Genomic DNA, 21,526 nt, shown 5'->3' on the forward strand with positions numbered 1-21,526 from the left:
TACCTGACCTTTTTGGTAAAATTTCTACATAACCTGGCTCCCTACCCCACCCCTCCACCCAGTCTTGGAACAGTTCTCTAAGGGTTACTTGAGACGCTGTCTCCTGGGTCTTGAAGTCCTAAAAGTTCCCACCAAATAAAGCATAACTTTCAACTTTAAGGTTGTGAATATTTTTTAAGTCAACAACAGGAATCCAGAAAGTCTGGCTCTTACAGTTTTATTTCAGCTTGACCTCTAGAAGCAAGAAAGACTGATGATCAAGCTGCCCTAACTTTTTCTAAACTGTTTATTTTATTCAAACTTGATTCTAATCTGAAATTGCCTTTAATGAGAAAAGAGCCCCTCCTAGCTATTTGCCCAGTGGGATCTGGTATTCCATCTAATCTCCTCATGTTAGTGTGTAAATGGACCAAAGTTAAAGAGAAAACAAAATCTTTTCTCAATGTCTGGGAATTGTGGAGTAGGACAATTTATCTTTAAGGCAAAAAATGGTAAACTGTACCTCTGCTTTTTGGTAAGAAAACTTCTGAAGTGATTGTGTTTTGTTAGTGAAAACTTCACAGTACTTCACAGTGCTTACCTTTGGCTAGAGATTAAACGTGGAAAAATTCATTCACTCAAAATCAAAATTTTTATAAAATTATACATAGTGAAAATGAATGGATCTTATTCTTCATCTGTTGCTGAAATGTTATAGCTTCAAACATTGTGTCTAAATGCTATATTTGGAGTCATTTCATAATAATAATGTCTCACTTTTACCAAGTACTAATTGTGTAGAAAAAACCTAAACTGCCCTGTGTATCTTTTTACTCTCACACTGCTACCACACTCACCACACTTCTGACACCAGATGTGTGGGTTTTCCCCCCACAATATGCAGTCCTGCGACACCAGCTTCATGTCCTGCAATTTAACCCAATTCTGACACCATTTACTTGGAGGTAGAACCAGATCCCACATGTGAAGGGCTCAGTCCTAGACTGCCCCTGCCCTCCACCACTGTGGATGCCACTCACAAGGAGCGTTGTCGCAGGAAGGGGGACCCCTTCCAGGGCCCGAGAGGAGCCTCTTGTCTAATACTTGGAAATGAGTTGTGTGAGACACATGCTGACAAAGCGAGAGAGTTTGTTGGAAAGGAGAGCCCAGACGGGGAGGAGCAGGCTTCACGAACCCAGGAGAACCACTCTGCCTTGTGGCTCGCGGGTTTTATGGTGATGGGATTAGTTTCTGGCTGTCTCTGGCCAATCATTGTGACTCAGGGTCCTTCCTGTGGTGCAGGCAATGCTCAAGCAAGATGGATGCCATCAAGGAGGATTGTGGGAGGTGGGAGGAGATGTGGCGTCTCCTTTTGACCTTTCCCAAGTTCTTCCGGTTGGTGGTGGCTTGTCAGTTCCGTGTTCCTTGCCAGGACCTCCTATCACAAAATAGCTCGTGCACATCGTTACTGTGGTGCCTGGCCAGGTGGGCAGGTCTAGTCAGTGTGTTTCCCCTGACAGTATGCCCTCAGGTTACCCATAGCCTGCGTCTGACTTGGCTACAAATCAAAAGTTCTCAAGAACTCCTCCCCTTTGGATTTGATTATTTGCTAGAACCACTGATAGAACTCGGGAAAACACGTTTACCAGTTTATTAAAGGGCATGATAGAGGATACAGCTGAACATCTAGATGGAAGAGATCCGAAGGGCAAAGAACGTGGGAAGGGGTGCAGAACTTCCACGCTCACTCTCCCAATACGTCCATGTATTCCATAACCTACACTAGAAGCTCCTAGAACTCCACACTTCGGGGATTTTTGTTTGTTTGTTTTCTGACGCTTCATCATGTAGGCATGATGGATCATTAACTCCATTTCCAGCCCTGCTCTCTCCTCTAGAGAATGGGAAGTGGGTTGAAAACTCAAAACGTCTAATCGTGGCTTGGTCTTTTTTGGTGACCAGCCCCCATTTGATAGCCCACCAAGAGTCACCTTATTAGAACAAAGAGATTGTTAGCACTCAGGAAATTCCAAAGAATTTAGGAGATTGGTGTCAGGAACTAGGGTCAAAACACTAGAACAAAAGATGCTCCTAGTGCTCTATCACTTAGGAAACTAAAAGGGTTTTAGGAGCTCTGTACCAGGAACTACAGGTAGAGACCAGTATATGTATATTTTCTATTATCTCACATTTACTAACACCTATTGTAAGTGGTTTATAACTATTAGCTTCTCTAATTCTCACACAACACTATGAGCTTCATATGACGAAACTGAGGCACGAAAAGAATGAGTTTCTTGATCAAAGTCTCGTAGCTACTAAGCATTAAAATTTGAACCCGGCACTGAAGCACTACCTTCTTCCATCTTATTTAGACCAAATGCTCTCATGTTAAGCACATATTCTTAGTTCAGATATTAGTAGTCTTCCCCATACTTAGCAGCTTCCCCGGTGGCTCAGATTGTAAAGAATTCTCCTGCAATGCAGGAGACCCAGGTTTGATCCCCAGGGTCACAAAGAGTTGGCCACAACTTAGCAACTGAACAACAGTAACAACCTTACTTATCAAAAGCCAATAGCTCACCAACACCAGGGTTTTAGCACAATTTGGAATCTTTCTTCAGCATCTTTCCATTTCCCTGCGTTTGCCCATGATTTCCCTTCTTCCGTCCTCATCTACCCCTTTCCTTCTTCCCATGGGCTTCTCCTAAGCCCTGGCCCCACAACCCCATTGAGGTCAGCCTTTCCAAAAAATTGACCTGTTCCTTCTTTTTTCTGAATCTAAATTGCCTCCACTATTGCCTCAGCTATTATGAAGAAAGCCCAGTAGTATTTTATGTCTACAGAGGAACCTGTTGCTTAGGCCAGGGCAACAAAGTCTGGTCGGAACTTGAAGGTGACCGGGACTTCCCTGGTGGTCCCGTGGCTAAGACTCGAGCTTCCATGATCCCTGGTAGGGGAACTAAGATCTCACATGCTGTGTGGAGCAGCTAAAATAAAAAATAAGAATTTGAAGATGATTGAGAACAGTGAGTTCCTTAAGGTCATTTTCCCTCTGGTTTATTCCAACCTGGTCAGACAACAGTGCAGAGGGTAAAGACATCATGGATGCAGAGGAGTGGCCATGACTGTCCACTACCTTCTCAGTTCCCTACATAATGTACCTAAGGCTCTGTATGATTTCCGACATACAGTGAAAAAGCAGCAGACCCGCGGAGCCCAACACAGGGGCCCGCCGCCTGTGCTGTGTGCGGTGGGGGAAGGCATCACAACACAGCTCCAGGGCCTGCCCTTTTCACCTGCTTGCAGATGCTTGCTGCTCTCCTGCGCACGCTTAGTCGCTTCAGTCATGACTGACTCTTTGAGACCCCACGGACTGTAGCCCACCAGGCTCCTCTGTCCCTGGGATTCTCCAGGCAAGAATACGGGAGTAGGTTGCCATGCCCTCCTCCAGGGGATCTTGCCAGCTCAGGGACTGAACCCCTGTTTCCTGTGTCTTTTGCATTGCAGGCAGATTCTTTCCCCACTGAGCCATGGAGGAAGCCTGCTTGCTACTCTACAGTCATTTAATTCTATGCTCTAAGTTTCAGGGCCTACAGAGAAATTTACCATAAAGCTAATAGTGTTTAAACCTCAGGACTCCTCACATTCCAGGCCCCTGAGAGTGGTGGGAGTTGCTTGGAGTTGTAGAGGGTCCCAGGTAGGGAGGGGAAGCTGGTGCAATCAAGAAGCATGTCTCTGAAGGTGCAGTTCCCTAGAGACCACAGAAGAAAGGGACTTGAGTTTCCTAAGCTCCAGGATTTTACTGTGATTTCTCATTCTAAGTAAATAGCCAGCTTTGTACCAAATTTATGTTTGTGATTCTGCTTTATTTGTTTGTTTTGTAGAGGGCTCACAAAATTGCATCAGGATCGGGCCCCACAAAAATGTGGAGTCACACCTGGGGCCTGCCTGGTCCTTATTGTTTTAGCTGAACTGGAAAGGAATCAAGTTTGCTGAAAAGGGATTTGAGAGCAAGCTGCCTGGGCTTCCCTGGTGGGTCAGATAGTAAAGAATCTGCCTGCAGTGTGGGAGACCTGGGTTTGACCCCTGGGTTGGGAAGATCCCCTGGAGAAGGAACTGGCATCCCACTCCAGTATTCTTGTCTGTAGAATCCCATGGAGAGAGGAACCTGGCAAGCTAGAGTCCAGGGGGTCGCAGAGAGTCGGACACGACTGAGGGACTAACACACACACACAGCCTGTGCTGGAGAGCCTATTTGCCCTGCAGACCCATTCTCTACCCTTCTTTCCCCTGGTCTCTAGCTAAGGAGACTCTTCTTTAGCTATGTCCCTGGCTCCCTTGCCATCTAGCTTGGGTCTACCAATGGGGGCACCTACGGGAGGTGGGAGGACTGCACAAAAGAGCTTTAATTCTCCTGGCCTCTTCCTCATCTGGCTGTGGGTTAGCAGCAGGGCAGGTTTCATGGTGTGTGACGTCTGTAGTCAACACGATCCCATGCCCAGAAGGGCCCTGCACTTGACTTAATGCTTTGCTGACATCATTTTGGAACTCTTAAGTTTTTCTTTGAATGTGTGTTTCGTTAGTAAAGTCGGATATGTGAACAGAGGAGAGACCCACGATACACATCTACTATCTCCAGTTGCCCCATTTACATACAGCACTTTCAGTGCCCCAGGTGGTGCTAGTGGTAAACAACCTGCCTGCCAATGCAAGAAGATGTAGGAGATTCAGGTTCAGTCCCTGGGTTGGGAAGATCCCTTGGAGGAGGGCATGGCAATCCACTTCAGTGTTCTTGCCTGGAGAATCCCGTGGACAGAGGAGCCTGGTGGGCTACAGTCCATGGGATCGCAAAGAGTCAGACATGACTGAAGCGACTTAGCATGCATGGGTATAGGATTCTTGTGCTTCAGTGATGCTTGGAGGTTTATTGAGAGCCAAAGCAAGATCGAAGTAAACCCCTGCGATTAATTAAGCCCAAAATGCCTCTCTTCCCATTTGAACCAAAACTCGATTCAAATTCATTAAAAAGAAGAAGGCAGTGGCATGCTAAGAAACCCAACTAACCAAGGAGCTCTATCATATCCTTTCTTACTCACATTACTTCCCTATACTTGCCAACTGCTTACACTAGAAAGTAATGCCATCAAAGGAAAGGGAAGATGAGCAATTCATAGTTTCTTTTCCTTTCAGTCCCTCTTTACTCATTACTAAGCCAAAGGCAGGCAGTGTTGGAACAGTGTGTATGTATGAAGAAGTGAGATGGAATAATTGAGTTCTTTTTGTGGGGTGTTCTCACTGTTCTGGTAAGAAAAAAAATACATGCTCTGTATGTGTGTGTTATTGTATAGTCATATCCAACTCTTTGAGACCCCATGGACTGTAGTCCACCAGACTCCTCTGTCCATGGAATTCTTCAGGCCAGAATTCTGGAGCAGGTAGCCATTTCCTTCGCTAGGGGATCTTCTCAACCCAGGAAGCAAACCTGGGTCTCCCAAACTGCAGGCAGATCCTTCACCATCTGAGCTACCAGGGGAGCCCAAAAGTACATGTGTTGACAGGGAATTATACTATTGGTCTAACATAAAAGCAGAGTGTATTGCTTATGCAAAGGCATTAAAGAGTTAAAAGATTTTAAATGTACCTAGATTTGAGTGCACATTGTCTTCCTTCAGAGATTAAGTTGATTCCATAGTTAACTGTGACTACGTCTAAATACTCGTAGACTTAATTCTAAGAAATACATCTCTTCAAGCTACTTCACACACTGTTTTCATTTAATTTCCATAGGTAAAACATTTGCAATCCCAACAAAGGGAAGTAGAATGAACTTAAAATGAAACAGTTCCTCAGAAACAAAGATTACGTAGTTCTGTGTGTTTACTTGAGGTATTTCAACACCAGTAAAAAACGTACGAATACACACATCCCTCAGCTAGCCAGTATTTTAATACACAATACTGTTATATAAAAAATGCTTTCATGATCTGTTGTGACCTAAAATAATACATCATATAATTTTCAAAAATGTGTTCTTTGACTTCTTACCTCTGCTATTATTTAGAATTACCTTTGCTGTGGCCAGTACATACACCTTTTTAATGAATACACGCTTGTTCTCACAATATTTATCCAAGACTTTTCTGCTAATCGATGAACAAAGAGTAAACAGTTCAGATGCACCAGTAGGTTGTGACTTGTCTCCAGACAAAGGTGAGGTTTCTTTCTTTTTTTCATAATTTTATTTATTTATTTATTTTTGGCTGTATTGGATCTTCATTGCTGTCTGTGCTCTTTCTCTAGTTGTGGCAAGTGAGGGCTGCTCTTCATTGAGGTCCAAGGGCTTCTCATTGCGGAAGCTGTTCTTGTGGAGCCGTGGGCTCTAGATCGTGGGCTCAGTAGTTGTGGCACATGGGCTTCGCTGCCCTGAGATGTGAGATCTTTTCAGGCCGTGTCCCCTGCATTGGCAGGCAGATTCCCAACCACTAGACCACTAGGGAGACTACTGTCATTTGAAGACGCACTTTAGAAAGCCACAGGGAGCCTTGTGCTTTCTCATTTTCCTTTGTGAGACAGTGGTATATAGTGCCATTCTTACCCTCCAGCTCTGGATCCAGCCACCTCGGCTTCCTGGTCTCCCCTGTGATGCACTGACGCTCACGCCAGTGGGGACACCAAAAACCCGGACTCAAGGCTCCTCCAGGCGCCGAGAGCCAAGGTGGAACATTTGAACCCACCACCAGTGTTATGTATGGATTATGAAATACAAATTGTATCATTTTGTGATTCTGCATCCAAGTTAAATGCTCTTATACTGCATTTAAAATTGACGCTGCACAATGTAAGTGGTGAAGTTTGTACTAATCATTTAAACTTTTAATTTTTTTCTTTATTTAAAATGGTGTGAAATAGAAAAAAAAAATTAAAACATGACCCATCAAGTGAGAAGGAATGAGACAGTGGAAGAAAAGCTGAAGTTTTATATTTCAGGATCTTTAATTACATTTTTTCCCCTTGATTTTTCAGTTTGCACTGGGCTTCACAAATTTATGTACTGAGTAATAGTTAATGATTCTTCCACCCAAGGCTGCAGTTTCTGATGGTGGCCCTTCTCTACAGCCACGGGCCTCCCTGGGCGCGCAGAGATTAGCCCTCTATCTTGCACCTTCAAGCTCGCTGCTGGTAGTACCTGCCACTGCTGCCAGTCTGGTGGGGGGAGGTGGGTAGGGAGACATCACTTCCATGGTTTTCCTTTATCCTCTGCCCAGGCCTTTAGATGTAAATCACTTTCTCTAATTCCTCTTTCCTGGTAGCTCAGACGTAAAGAATCCCCCTGCCAATGTAGGAGACAGGGGTTCGATCCCTGCATTGGGAGGATCCCCTGGAGAAGGAAATGGCAACCCACTCCAGTATCCTTGCCTGGGAAATCACACGGGCAAAGGCGCCTGGCCAGATTCAGTCCTAGGGGTCACAAAAGAGCTGGACGCAAGTGAGTGGCTGAACAACAAGACCCTCTTTTCCATGCTTCCATTTTCATATGTCTTAGGATAGGCAATTTCAAACACAACAGATATAGAGAAATTAGTATAATGGATGCCTGCATGCCCACTCTCCAGGGTCAGTGATCCTCTTTCACTTCTTTGGCATGTGCCATCTGTTTCTGTCTGGGATCCTGACTGATGCAGGGCCTCCCTATGCACTTAAATTACTGTTCAGAGTCATTACACTCTTCAACTAGGACATCCACATGTCAGACTATTTCTGAGAAGAACCAAATGGACATTATCCCACAGGTTAAAATAGGGGAAGTGGCTTTACACATATTTCCTGCCTGTTCAGTGCAACTTGGCTCCCTAACTCCCCACTCTGACCGCTCCCCCCTCCCAGGAATCCTGGCTCATCCAGGCTTTGTTTTGTACCCAAAGCTTCAAAGAGAGGGCATACTTGGTGCCATTCAAAACAAGTGAGTGACACCGATCAACAGTATTGATTCCCGCAGATTAATATGTGCTTGTCATTTCACTCATAAGAGAATAGGAAACACTTGGGAGATAATTTTCCTTGTGCGGTGGTCCTCTTTGTGAATAGAGTCTGTGAGGTCACAAAGAGTCCGGCAGGACTGAGCGCACATGCACAAGCCCCTTTGCGAGAGGATTGATTACGCGGTCATAGACCAGCGATATATTTGCCTTCCGCAATTTCAGGAAAATAATTTTGTCATTAATGAGATTTGCTAGTAAAGCAGAAAGGTCATATCCATGAGGATAGAGTCATCTGTAATATGAAACCTGGGTCTCTTAGCAAGAAAAAAGAATCACTTCAGATTTAGTCTGTTTATTAATAGACACAATAAAAGTAATATACTCATCTATACATGGGTATTTGGAATTAGACTCCTGTTCATCACACTCCACAGGGATGCCATAGAATTGCTTGAATCGATAGGAAGCTAGGGAAGGAAGGGGTGGGGAAAGAACTAATATTTATTGGATGCCTTCTTTGTGCTATAAATGCTCTCAGGTTTATTATCAACTTAATCCTCATGGCAATCCTAAGAGGTAGATGTTATTATTCCTGTGATATGGAGGAGGAAAGTGAGACTCATGGCAGATAAGTTGCCCAAGGCCCAGTTACATGATAATTAAAATATCCACTATTTATGTATGTCTATGTTTGACTCTGGCTTCCCTTGTGGGGCTAGAGTAAAGAACCCATCTGCCAATACAGAAGATGTAAGAGACATGGGTTTGATCTTAGCCTGTGTGCGACAACTCCTGAAGCCCACATGCTCTTGAGCCCATACCTGGCCACAAGAGATGCCAGCACAGTGTAAGTCTGCACACTGCAACTGGGGAGTAGCTCCCACTCCCTGCAACTGAGAACCTGTAACCCAGTCTCTTACAATCCGGTAAGAGACCAGGGTCAGCGTGGCAACCTACTCCAGTGTCCCTGTCTGGAGAATCCCATGGACAGAGGAGCCTGTCGGGCTGCAATCCATAGGGTCCCAGAGGGTCAGACAGGACTGAAGCGACTTAGCATGCACGCACGCATGCTTGACTCTATGCAAAGCACTTTACATTGAAATGTGTGGAAACTGAACCCTGTGTGGTAAATCATTCTATGCCCATTATACAGATGAGGTGGGTTAAGCATCTTGCCATGGTCACATCAGTAATACTGGCAGAATCAGAATTCTGAGTCAGTCTGGCTGACTCAAATCCTTGTTACTTCTACTGGTTCCCAAAGGAAATGGGTACACCGTTACAACTTTCCCCCCCATCTTTTTAAAAACTATATGTTTACTTGTTTTTAGCTGTGCTAGGTCTTCACTGCTGCGTGGGCTTTCTCTAGCTGCAGGGAGCAGGAACTACTAGTTGCAGAGTGCAGGCTTCTCACTGTGGCGGCTTCTCTTGTTGCCAGGCATGGGCTCGAGGGCATGCGGGCTTCAGTAGTTGTGGCGAGCAGGCTAAGTTGCTCCGTGGCATGTGGGATCTTCCTGGACCAGGGGCTGAACTTGTGTCCTCTGAATTACAAGGCTTCTTCTTTGCTACTGGACCACCAGGGAACCCCTTCTTTTTCCATCTTGGGCTTCTCTTCCTGTCTACCAATGTTCACTCCATCATTCTTGTTGTATCTTTCTCTCTGATAAAGGACACGAAAGAAATGTGAATAGACAGGTCCTTTGTCATCATATTATATTGTGCAATCGGTCTCAATAGCAGGCCTGTTCTTCCTTTCATCATTTTCTTATCTAACATAATTTTCTCCTTTCATTGTCTCTGGATGTGTTCACTAAAGTACTCCTAAAATATTTTAAGAAGCAATACATTCCTCACCACATTTTTCAGTTGATGCCTAGAATTTTTATCATATCGAGCTACAAATATATATATGTACAAATATATATATATATATTTATATATGTTCCAACACACTATAAATAATGACATTTAAAAGTAAACTGTCATATCACTATTTAATATCTATCCAGTTGAATCTAAATAATATAGCAATTTGATGACCCATCATACTTTTAAAATACACATAAATAAGTTCTTATTTGTTGCTGTTGTTCAGTTGCTCAGACATGTCCTACTCTTTGCGACCCCACGGACTGGAGCATGCCGGGCCTCCCTGTCCTTCATCTCCTGGAGTTTGCTCAGACTCATGTCCATTGAGTTGGTGATACCATCTAACCATCTTGTCCTCTGTTGTCCCCTTCTCCTGCAAATGATATAACAATTTGAAGCCCCACCATACTTTTAAGATACACATAAATAAGTTCTTCTTAACCTATCAGAAATTTTCTTTGCTTGTTTTTCTCCTTGAAATTGTTATTTCCATTCCATTTCCTAATATATTTTATACGTTAAAGTACTTCATGAATAACATACTTCTACGCATGTTTAAAACATGGAAACATGGAAAAAATGGGAATAATTTAAAATTTCTATGTGATCATAACATTCTAAGTGTTAGAAAACTCTACACAATTTCTCAGAATGGCATAAATATATTGCAAATATTGATGAATAATTAAACCTAACATGTAAGATTGCAATGGAATTCCAGCTCTTCATGAGACAAGTAAAGCCTTTCTCCCCCGTGTATCCAGGGATTAATATACAGGAGTCAGCATCAATGTTGAATGTGTGGTTTGGCAGATAATTGCTAAGAAACTCTTCACCCAAATAAGTTAATGGGAGCAATAGAGTTTTGTTATAGAACAGGACTCAATTCCTTGGATTCTTCTCAGTTATATACCAAAAATTACATGGTAATACATCATTAAGATTATTTTTAGTAATCTGTCATCTTGATGACTTAATTAGGAGTCCTTCCTCTTTGTGGAAAGCAGAGAATTAGAGTCCATGTGAGTAGCAAAGAATTAAGTACCTTATTATTAGAGTCATTCGATTCTCCTTTCTTCAGCACCCTAGAGGCTTTTACACCCCAGGCAATGCCTAGACAATGTATTAAAATGCAGAGACCTCACTTTGCTGAAAAGGTCCGTATAGTCAAAGCTATGGCTTTTCCTGTAGTCATGTACAGATGTGAAAGTCAGACCATAAAGAAGGCTGATATCCAAAGAATTTATGCTATCTGCAAAAAAGAAAAAGAGACACAGAAGTACAGAACAGACTTTTGAACTCTGTGGGAGAAGGTGAGGGTGGGATGTTTCGAAAGAACAGCATGTATATTATCTATGGTGAAACAGATCACCAGCCCAGGTGGGATGCATGAGACAAGTGCTCGGGCCTGGTGCACTGGGAGGACCCAGAGGAGTCGGGTGGAGAGGGAGGTGGGAGGGGGAATCGGGATGGGGAATACGTGTAACTCTATGGCTGATTCATGTCAATGTATGACAAAACCCACTGAAATGTTGTGAAGTAATTAGCCTCCAACTAATAAAAAAAAATTTTTTTAATTAAAAAAAAGAAAAAAAAAAGACTGAGGGCAGGAGAAAAGTGTGACAGAGGATGAGATAATTTGATGGCATCACCGACTCAATGGACAGAGTTTGAGCAAACTCTGGAAGCTAGTGAAGGACAGGGAAGCTTGGGGTTGCAAAGAAACATGACTTGGTGACTGAACAATAATAACAATGCCTTAGTAGGATTGGGATGAGTGTGAGGTATGTCCTCCTATGATCAATTGATAAAAGAAATTGAGCAGAAGATATGGGAAAGGAGAAACACCTGAAGTCTGGACAATAGAAGCTTTCTTGGGTCAATTCATTCTAGGAAAGCTTATCTGAAAAGGAATTCCCTTGAAACAATTTGTGCCCACTTACCCGTTGGTTATACTTCCTGTATCTCCCCTCCTCTAATTGAAGACCTTGGTGTCTAGCATTTGTTTTTCTAAGCTTTAGTTCATTTGGCACTTTAGCATTGCTGATAAGCTCTATGGTTAGTCTTTTATATTTATTCTGTGAAGAGAGTCTTTTTTCTCCCCATCTCTTGTACATATTTTCTCAAACTTTAAGGTATTCTGAAAGCTCCTATAAGGTCTTATAAGTAAGACAAGTCTATGAACACAGATATTTAACTATCTTGGCCAATCTAATAGAAAGAAAGAAAAAATAGGGAGGGAGAAAGAAAGAGAGGAGGAGTGGTCCAGTTGTTAAGAATCCGCCTGCCAATGCAGGGGACACAGGTTCGATCCCTGGTCCGGGAAGATCCCACATGCCGCGGGGCAGCTAAGACCATGCACCACAGCTGCTGAGCCTGCGTGCCCTAGAGCCCATGCTCAGCAACAAGAGAAGCCTCTGCAATGAGAAGCCCGAACACCACAGTTAGGGAGTAGCCCCTGCTTGCTGCAACTAGAGAAAGCCCACGCAAGCAACGAAGACCCAGTGCAGCCAAAAATAAATAAGTAAATGAATATTTGTTTTTTAAAAGAGAGAGGAGGGAGGGAAGATCACAAGCACTCTTAAAGATACAGATGGAATTTTAAATTATAAGTGTCTGATCCCATATAATGGGGCTGTGCGTCAGGCTGCTGTTATTCGGGTTTCTCAGGCTCACACAGACTTTGATTGCATGTCCCCATTCAACAGCTCTTCCTCCTTTTGAACCCGAGCAGCGCTCTGTGGGGCTTGCTGGCACGAAGGCCTTTCTTTCCCCCATATCTTGTAGGCAAGACTCCAGCCATTATGACCTTCCCTGAGTTCCAAAGGGCAGATCTGAACATTTGCCAACCAAGGGAGGGGCAGCAGAGAAACCACCTGAGGCAAGATTAAAGGGCCCAGAGAAGTTCCTCAAGGTGAGGAAACCGGCTGAGACCCCGCTCACATGCTAGTCTGCTCAGACCCCTATTAACAGTTGACTCACTGTTGTAAACCCCTCAAGCTCCTCGGAGTGAAGACACATGGCTTTTTGAGGCAGAAGCCCAGTGTGTCCCCCTTTGCCTGGCAAAGCAATCAAACAATTCTTTCCTCCTTCACAAAAAACTTCATCTCCGGGATTTGATTCAGCACCAGTTTAAGAGAGGCTGAGCTTTCGGTCACACTTCCCCCCAGTGCGAGCCCCCCCAACTCATTCTCAGTCACAAGGCTTTGGTGATTGATCCCGTCTTAGCCCTGTGGCTATGACTTGGTCATTGACCTAGGCCAGTGTATCCCATATTCTGTAGGAATTGATTGGTCTGAGATAGCACATAATTCAATCCAGGAGATTTTCCCCAGGCTTCTAGGGAGAAAGAAAACATAAAACATTCAAATATATGTTTTGGCAGAAGCTACTGGCAGAGATGATTCCTTTGCTGCTGGACATGAATGACGAGAACAAGCCCCAAGCGTCTCCAGTAGCCGTCTTGCAAGCATGAGGGCTGTTGTTATTCTGTCGTAAGTTGTGTCTGACTCTTTGCGACTTCCTGGACTGTAGCACGCCAGGCACCTCTATCCGTGAGGGCAGAGGTCTTTTAAAAACAGATGCAACACCACTTGTTTGTAGTACAATTTTCTTTTTCTTTTTAGTTGGAGGATAATTGCTTTATAATGTTGTGCTGGCTTCTGTCAAAGAAGAGCATTAATCAGCCCTAAGTAGGTATATATCAACTCCCTCTTGAGCCTCCCTGCCCCACTCCTTCTCCTCCATCCTGTCCCTCTAGGTCATCACAGAGTGTAACAGGACGGCAAGGGGCAGGGTGCAACTTCTGAAAGAATGACATAGGCCAAGCACACAACATAAACCAATTAGAATCAAATGGGACCAAGATGGCAGACAAGACTAGACCTTGATCCTCAATCAGCAAGTGAAATGACACACCCAGAGGTGCCATGACAGTTTCAGTTCAGTTCAGTTCAGTCGCTCAGTCATGTCCAACTCTTTGCAACCCCATGGACTGCAGCACGCCAGGCCTCCCTGTCCATCACCAACTCCCAGAATTTACTCAAACTCATGTCCACTGAGTTGGTGATGCCATCCAACCATCTCATCCTCTGTCGTCCCCTTCTCCTCTCACCTTCAATCTTTCCCAGCATCAGGGCCTTTTCCAATGAGTCACTTCCAAGGCACTCTTAAAAGACCAAGGAGTGGGCGGTGGCCCAAATCCTGGAAATCTCCACCCCTTCCCCAAAATAGTTGGAATAATCCTCCCACTCATTAGCATATGAAACTAACCAGGCCACATTTCAAGGCCACACTCACCTGCGATGGCCCACACTGTCTGTGGAGTGTTCTTCTCTCTGAATAAATCCACTTCTTAACTATCACTTTGTCTCTCACTGAATTCTTTCTGTGATGAGACATCAAGAACCTGAGCTTACTAGGCCCTGAAACCAGGTACGATGGGTTTTGGCTGGGTTTGAGTCCCAGCACAGGGTCCAAGTCCCAATCTAAGGTAAACAGCTTCAAGAACACTGGGCTGAGATCCCTGGAGGTTATACAACAGCTTCCCACTAGCTATCTGTTTTATGAATGTGGGTGTATATATGTCAATGCTATTATCTCAATTTGTCCCAGCCTCTCCTTCCCACCCTATGTCCACAAGTACAATTTCTTTTTCCATCTTCAGCTTCTCAGAGTTCTTGGCAGAAACTGGGAACTCCTCAGAGTCATTTAATCTGGGACCAGCCTCTCCCAGATACATATAAATTCCCAAATTCTGTCATGTGACCTAATGAATTTTTCTCATTGCTTGCTAATCTGAGTTGAGTTTCCTGTTACTTGTTACATAAAAGTGATAGTTAATATAATCCCTAGTGTAACCAGGACATATCTGCATTTATTTTGTTAGGGTTTTTTTTTTTTTCTTTTCCCATGTATTGGGACTAACATACATGGTTAAAAGAAAGGATACCATGCTCAAGACAATTGAAAAGCCACAGACCTAGATTTTCGTAAGTTTTAGGAAAAAGGTGTTGGTATTTATATGGGTCAGTATATACAGTATATAGTATGTTCTCTTTTCTTTACCTGATCTCCAAAGACAGTGGGCTCCAGTTCAAAATGTTAGTCTTTTTACAGATGGAGCTGTGTGGTCATTGCTCAGCTTATCCCTGGAGCAAGTTTCCTAATCCTTTGGGCCTGAACTTCACACTCAGCCACAGGCTATGCTGAACCGGCATACACCGGTCTTACGAAACTCCTGACAAGGGTGCATAGGCAGATACATACTCAATAGACAGGCTAGCTTCAAGAGGAGGGGAGAAGAAGAGACTCGGCTGCAGCTCCCAGTGGCCAACCCCGACCAGTCTGTCAGTCTTCTTACCAGGGATGAGATAAGTGGGAGCCAGGGCTGAGAGTCAAGAAAACAGATCTACTAAGAAGACCTGATTAGAATTGTGGCACCTACCAGGAAGGAAACAAACAAGGCCTTGTGAAAAAGATTAATGGACAAGGATCCTTTCAAAGGGGTAATCTGGCAAGGCTCTGTGAGATGACATTTGAAGTGAGACTTGAAAGGTGAAAAGAAGCCTGTCGTTCAGATGAGGGGAGAACATGGGGGCATTCCTTGTAGAAGGATCAGCAAGTACAAAAGCCGTAAGGTGTGGAAGAGAGGGGATGGGAGAAGAAAGGTGGGGACGGGAGGTGGCACAGGGTGAAGCTAGAGAATTAGGCAAGGGCCGAACCATGTGGAGCTTGTGAGTGATGGTCAGGTGTTTGAACTCCCAAGTGCAGTGGGAAGTGGTCAAGCCTCTGAACAGTTTAAACAGGAGAGTGACATGAACTGATATGTGATTTTAAAAGAGCCCTTTGGTTGTTCTGAAAATGAGGAGAGCAGACACAAGAGCAGAGACAGGAAATCAGTTGGAAGGATGTAGTACTAACCCAGAGGCTTCCCTGGTGGCTCAGAGGGTAAAGAGTCTGCCTGCAGTGTGGGAGACTGGGGTTCGATGCCTGGGTTGGGAAGATCCCCTGGAGAAGGAAATGGCAACCCACTCCAGTATCCTTGGCTGGAAAATCCCATGAATGGAGGAGACTGGCAGGCTACAGTCCAAGGGATCGCAAAGAGTTGGACATGACTTAGTAACTTCACTTACTTACAGTAGTAACCCAGATTACTACTGGCAGTAACCCAGGAAGGATGTAGTAGTAACCCAGAGAAACGATTTCCTGATCTAGAGCAGTAGCAGTGGACATAAGCAGAAAGTGAAGGATTTGAGACATATTTTGGAGCTAGTCTATACAATTTGCTGATGGATTAAATATGGGAATATGGGAAGTAAGAAACATCTTAATTTTTGCTTGGAGCAAAAATGTAATATGTCCTTTCTTCTTTCTTTCTTTCCCTTTTCTTCTTCTTCTACTCCTTTTCTTTATCTTTTTTATTTTTTTATTTTTGGGGCCACACCTCACAGCATGTGGGACCATAGTTCCTCAACCAGGGATCAAACCCATGTCCCTTGCAGTGGAAGCGCTGAGTCCTAATACCCTGCACTGCCAGGGAATTTCCTCCTCTTCTTTTATCATCTTTTTTCTTATTTCTTTTTGTATGTGAGGAATACATCAATATTTTCTTTGTAGACATGTTAAACTTGAGGTACACAGTTGAGATTCAACTATATGGATCTATTAATCTGGAATTTGCATTTGGGATATACATTTGGAATTATCAGTGATTAGATGGCATTTAAAACTATGGCAATTGAGAGCGCCAACTGATGCAAAGAGCCAACTCATTAGAAAAGACCTTGATGCTGGGAAAGATTGAGGGCAGGAGGAGAAGGGGACGACAGAGGACGAGATGGTTCCATAGGCATCACCGACTCTATGGACATGAGTTTGGGTGGACTCCGGGAGTTGGTGATGGACAGGGAGGCCTGGAGTGCTGCAAACTCTGGGGTCGCAAAAAGTCAGACACAGCTGAGAGACTGAACAATGAACAACAAAGGAAGGAGAAGATAAAGAGAAGAATCTAAGGAATCAGAGGATCCCCTATATTTAGAGGTCAATGGAAACAAAGGAGTAGGGGGTGGGGAATTGAGAATGAGTAGCCAATTAGTTAGGAGCAAAACAAGAGTATGGCTCAGAAGTGTAGATAAGGGAGTATCACAGTATTGCAAGAACACTCTTCAGATGAAAACAGAGAGGTGTTCTGTATTTGGCCCCAGGAGTTCTTAGCTTGCTCAACAAGAGCAATTTCTGTGGGGGAGGGAAATCCAATTGTCCTACAGTTGAAGAATGAATGGGAGAAGAATGGAGACAAGAGTTACTGGCAATGCTTTTTTTTTTTTTAATTTTTTTTTTTATTAGTTGGAGGCTAATTACTTCACAACATGGACACCTTATCTTTGACAAAGCCGGCAATGCTTTTGAAAGGAATTTTTGTGAAGAGGAATAGAGAAGGTACAAAGGGAAGGGACCATGGGGCTATGGAGGATTCTGTGTGTGTGTGTGTTAATGATGGAGGTTTTAGAGTCACTGCTGATGGAGACGATCCAGGAGGGTGATGGTGACATGCAGGGGAGAAGGGTGAGGCAGAGCAGTGAGGTCCTTGGGAGAGAGAATGACTCCAGAGCATAAGAACAGAGATTGAAAATTGAGAGTGAAAGCCTGTCATCCACCTAATAGAACAGGAAAAAGGAGGTGGGAACAGAAGTGAATGGTCAAAGAAGATGAGAGAGGTTCTGTCTGATTCTTCAGTTTTCTTTCTGGTGTTGAAGGCCTAGGAGAGAGTAATGTAGTTACATCATCCCCAATAATTCCAACATCTTATCGTAATGTTAGCTGTTAATCAATATATGATTTAATTTATAGCACTGTGAGACTTTCCATAGATAGAAATTCACAAAGAAAAACAAATTTCTTGATCAGGGTATGTGTGCAAATTTTTTCAGTATAAATAGCACATTCTAATTGACCATATTTAGAATTAAATATAAAAGAGCCAAGAGTATCCTATAATTATGATTACAGATATAATCACTGATATTTGGAATCTGCTTGCTTGAGTAGACCAGATAATTAGAATATCATGTTAAATATGCTGAGGTTCAAACCTGTACAAGACTGAATGCTTTGCACAGAGAAAAAATTTCATGGCTAGAGAACTGCATTCTTAACCTGGGCCAGGTATTTAGAAAACATGCTGTTTTGGTTATAAGGAAGTACAGGGAGCTGGTGGAATGGGTGGGAAAACACCACAGAAGCTTTTGTGCAAACTCATCTGCATTGTTGGAAAAACAACACAAAACCACGACCAGTTCAGTAACATTATTGTTGGCCTCTAAAGAACAGTACATGTTTTGGCTGACTATCATCCTCAATAATTTATCTTGTTGTTACATAATATGTTTCCTTAAGAAAACTCAAAGAACTCTACACAAGTGATGTCATTTGTCTTTATAACATTCTGAAGCTGAAAACAGAAGGGAAGTTGTCTAGACCAGTGCAGTCCACTAGAAATATAACATGAGCCAAATAGAAAGTAATTAAAATTTTTCTAGTAACTACATTTAAAAAAAAAAAAGTTAAAAAAATGTTAAAAAAGTGAAATTACTTTGAATATTATAGTTAACCCAATATATCTAAAATATCATTATCTCAACATATAACAAAGATTAAAAGTTGGCCATGAGTTCTATTCCATTCTTTTGCTGGTACTGAGTCTTTGAAATCTGGTGTGCATGTAACACTAAGGACATTTCAGTTTGGACTGGTCACATTTCAAGGACTCTGTAGTCATGTGCGTGCGTGCTAACTCACTTCAGCCGTATCCGACTAAGTGCGACCCCATGGACTATAGCCCACAGACTCCTCTGTCCATGGGATTCTCCAGGCAAGAAAACTGGAGTGGGTTCCCATTTCTTTCTCCAGGGGATCTTCCCGACCCCGGGATTGAACCTGAGTCTCCTACGTCTTCTTGCATTGGCAGGCAGGTTCTTTACCACCAGCAATACCTGGGAAGCCCCGGTAGCATCTCAATTCTAGAGGAAAAATGGAAAGGGTGATGGTCACAGAATCCAAAGTCTGGACTTTATTGCAAGCTAATGCAGTGTGAGTCAGAGTTTGTCATCATCCTGCTCAAAATCCTCCGGGCTTCTCATCACTCCCAAAACCACAGCTAAACTCTTTCTCAGGCTGAGCATGCTACAGCCCTCCCTCCCTTACCAACCATCTGGCTTGCCAATCCCCCCCGCCCACCCACCCTACTCATTCTGTGTGCCCTCTGCTCCTGCCCCCATCTCAGGATCGTGGCACTTCCTCCTTCAGCTTGGAATGCACCTTCTCCTGGCTCAATCCCTGAATTCATTGAGGTTTTTGCGCAAGTATCATCTCAGGAAGGCCTGTAATCTAAAATATAGCTCTCCCTGCTAGCCACTCTCCAGCTATTTACCTTGATTTCTTGGTATTCATGACATTAAATACTGAGAATACACAAGCAGTTCAAAAATTTGTTTACCATCTATGTCCTCCAGTAGAAAGTGGGATTTGTGAGGTCAGGGCACTGTTACGTTCACTGCTGGATTACCAACACTTGGACTAATGCCTGGCACACAGTACGTTTGTTGAATGGACAAGTGAATAGTATTATTTTTGGCAGATTGTTTAGAGGGTATAGTGAGTGCAGTGTTGAAGACTGTACAGTCCAGAGTCAGACAATCTCTTTTTGAGATCAAATTCCAGCCAGGCTGTTTATCATCTCTGCTCTTTTGGGTAATTGCTTAACTTCTTTAAACTTCAGGATCTTTACCTGAAAAATGGGGGTGTTAACAATAGTATCTATTTCATAGAGATGATGTTGTTTTGAAAATTAAATGAGCTAAAGGATGTAACATACCTAAGTTGGCACCTTGCCACAATGAGCACTCAAGAAAACATCCTATTATGATCTTTTAAACAGTGATTAAAATGAGTGTCTTGGCTCACAAGTATTCGTCAACCAGCCTACCTGCTCCGCAGACAGGGCCCTTGTCAAGGTTATTTACATTCCCTCCTATTTCCCCCTCCAGCATACTACAGTGTTTCCTTTCAGCTCTTTGGATATGGCTGAACATTCTTATCCCTGACTTCCTAATGGACAGAGACCTCTGCACCTATTCCCTTTTCCTCCCCTTCGCTGACTCCTCTTCCCTATTTGTATTCGCTCAGACTTTGTCTTTGATGCTGGTTACTCTTCGCCTACTCCCTGAGCAGTCTGTCTCACTCCCAGGACCTCACTGGCTATTTCTATGTTGCTGATGCCAGATCTCCATCACCAGCCGGGCTTTCTCTCCTGAGTCTGAGTATTGGATCCAATACTTAAGTCATTCTGTTTCCTTCAAACTTGCTCGTCTTTTGGATTTTCTGGATGATCCCCTGGAGGAGGGCATGGCAGCCCACTCCAGTATCCTTGCCTGGAGAATCCCATGAACAGGAACTTGGGGGGCTCCAGTCCATAGGGTGGAAAAGTCAGACAGGACTGAAGCAATTGTAAAACAATTTGACAACGTTGTTTCTCTTTGATGTTTTGGTTTCTTGGCCACAAGGCATGTGGGATCTCAGTTCCCCAGCCGGGGATTAAACATGCGCCCCCTACATGGACGTCTCTGTGGTCTTCACCACTGGACTGCGAAGGAAGTCCCTGGATTTCGTATTTTAATAAATGAGCACCCCACTACTCATTGTTCAAACCAGAGAAGGCAATATTAGTCTTCAGCCTTGAGTCTCTTCCATCCCACAGTCCAATCAGTCACCATCTTAGCACTGCTACCTACCCCTGGAGCCATACCTGAATCCAGACCCACTTCCTGTCTGGATTTCAGGCTGGACTAGCTAAGCTTCTTGACAGACACCACCATGTCCATTCTTTCCTTGCTGTGATTCCTCTCCATAAAGTAGCAAGAGTAATCTCAATAAAGTGCAAACTGATCTCACTATCATGCTCAGAGCCTCGTTGCTTAGATCGCCAAGGTGATGGGTAGCTCCCCATTGCCTTTAAGATAAAGTCAGATCTGAGGGGCAATTTAATTATATCTGTTTGAGAAGTTACTCATGCACACTTGTTACAAATGAATCCTCCACAGCACTGTCCTCTATTTCTTATACTTCAGCCTCTTCAGGGGCATTCATGCATGCTGCATGCTAAGTTGCTTCAGTCGTGTCTGACTCTTTGTGACCCTGTGGACTGTAAACCTCCAGGCTCCTCTGTCCATGGAATTCTCTGGAGTGGTTGCCATGCCTTCCTCTAGGGGGTTCTTCCTGACCCAGGGATCGAACCTGGGTCTCAGGCATTAGAGGCAGATTCTTTACCATCTGAGCTACCAGGGAAGACACAGATGTGAATAACATTTCAAAGTCATATCAGTGTAACTACTGAAAGTAATATAGTTAACTCACAGCCATGTTGGGAAGATGAGAAATAGAAAGTGTTCACATATGTGGTGGTGTTATAGGGCTTAGGGAAAATAAGCTCACTCCTCATTATCTACAGTGGAAGTCACTGAAATTGTTTTAAAATAGCAAAGAATACTAAGCTACAAATACAAAAAAAGTGTACAAACTTTTTTTGTTGTTTTAGTTAATAACTCCCCTGCCCCATAACTTGATTTTTGTAATGAAGAGGCTTGATTCCATTTTTAAATCATTGTAAAAAGTATTTATTTTTATTTATGTATTTTCCT

General features: G+C 43.5%; 1 pseudogene; it reads right to left on the bottom strand.

Annotated features, from left to right (window-relative positions):
• Positions 1-77: 77 nt before the first annotated feature.
• LOC136171089 (centromere protein W pseudogene) lies at positions 78-6,571 on the bottom strand (annotated as a pseudogene).
• Positions 6,572-21,526: the final 14,955 nt, after the last annotated feature.

This window comes from Muntiacus reevesi, chromosome 6 (assembly GCF_963930625.1).
Source record: "Muntiacus reevesi chromosome 6, mMunRee1.1, whole genome shotgun sequence".
In the NCBI taxonomy this organism is placed as follows: domain Eukaryota; kingdom Metazoa; phylum Chordata; class Mammalia; order Artiodactyla; family Cervidae; genus Muntiacus; species Muntiacus reevesi.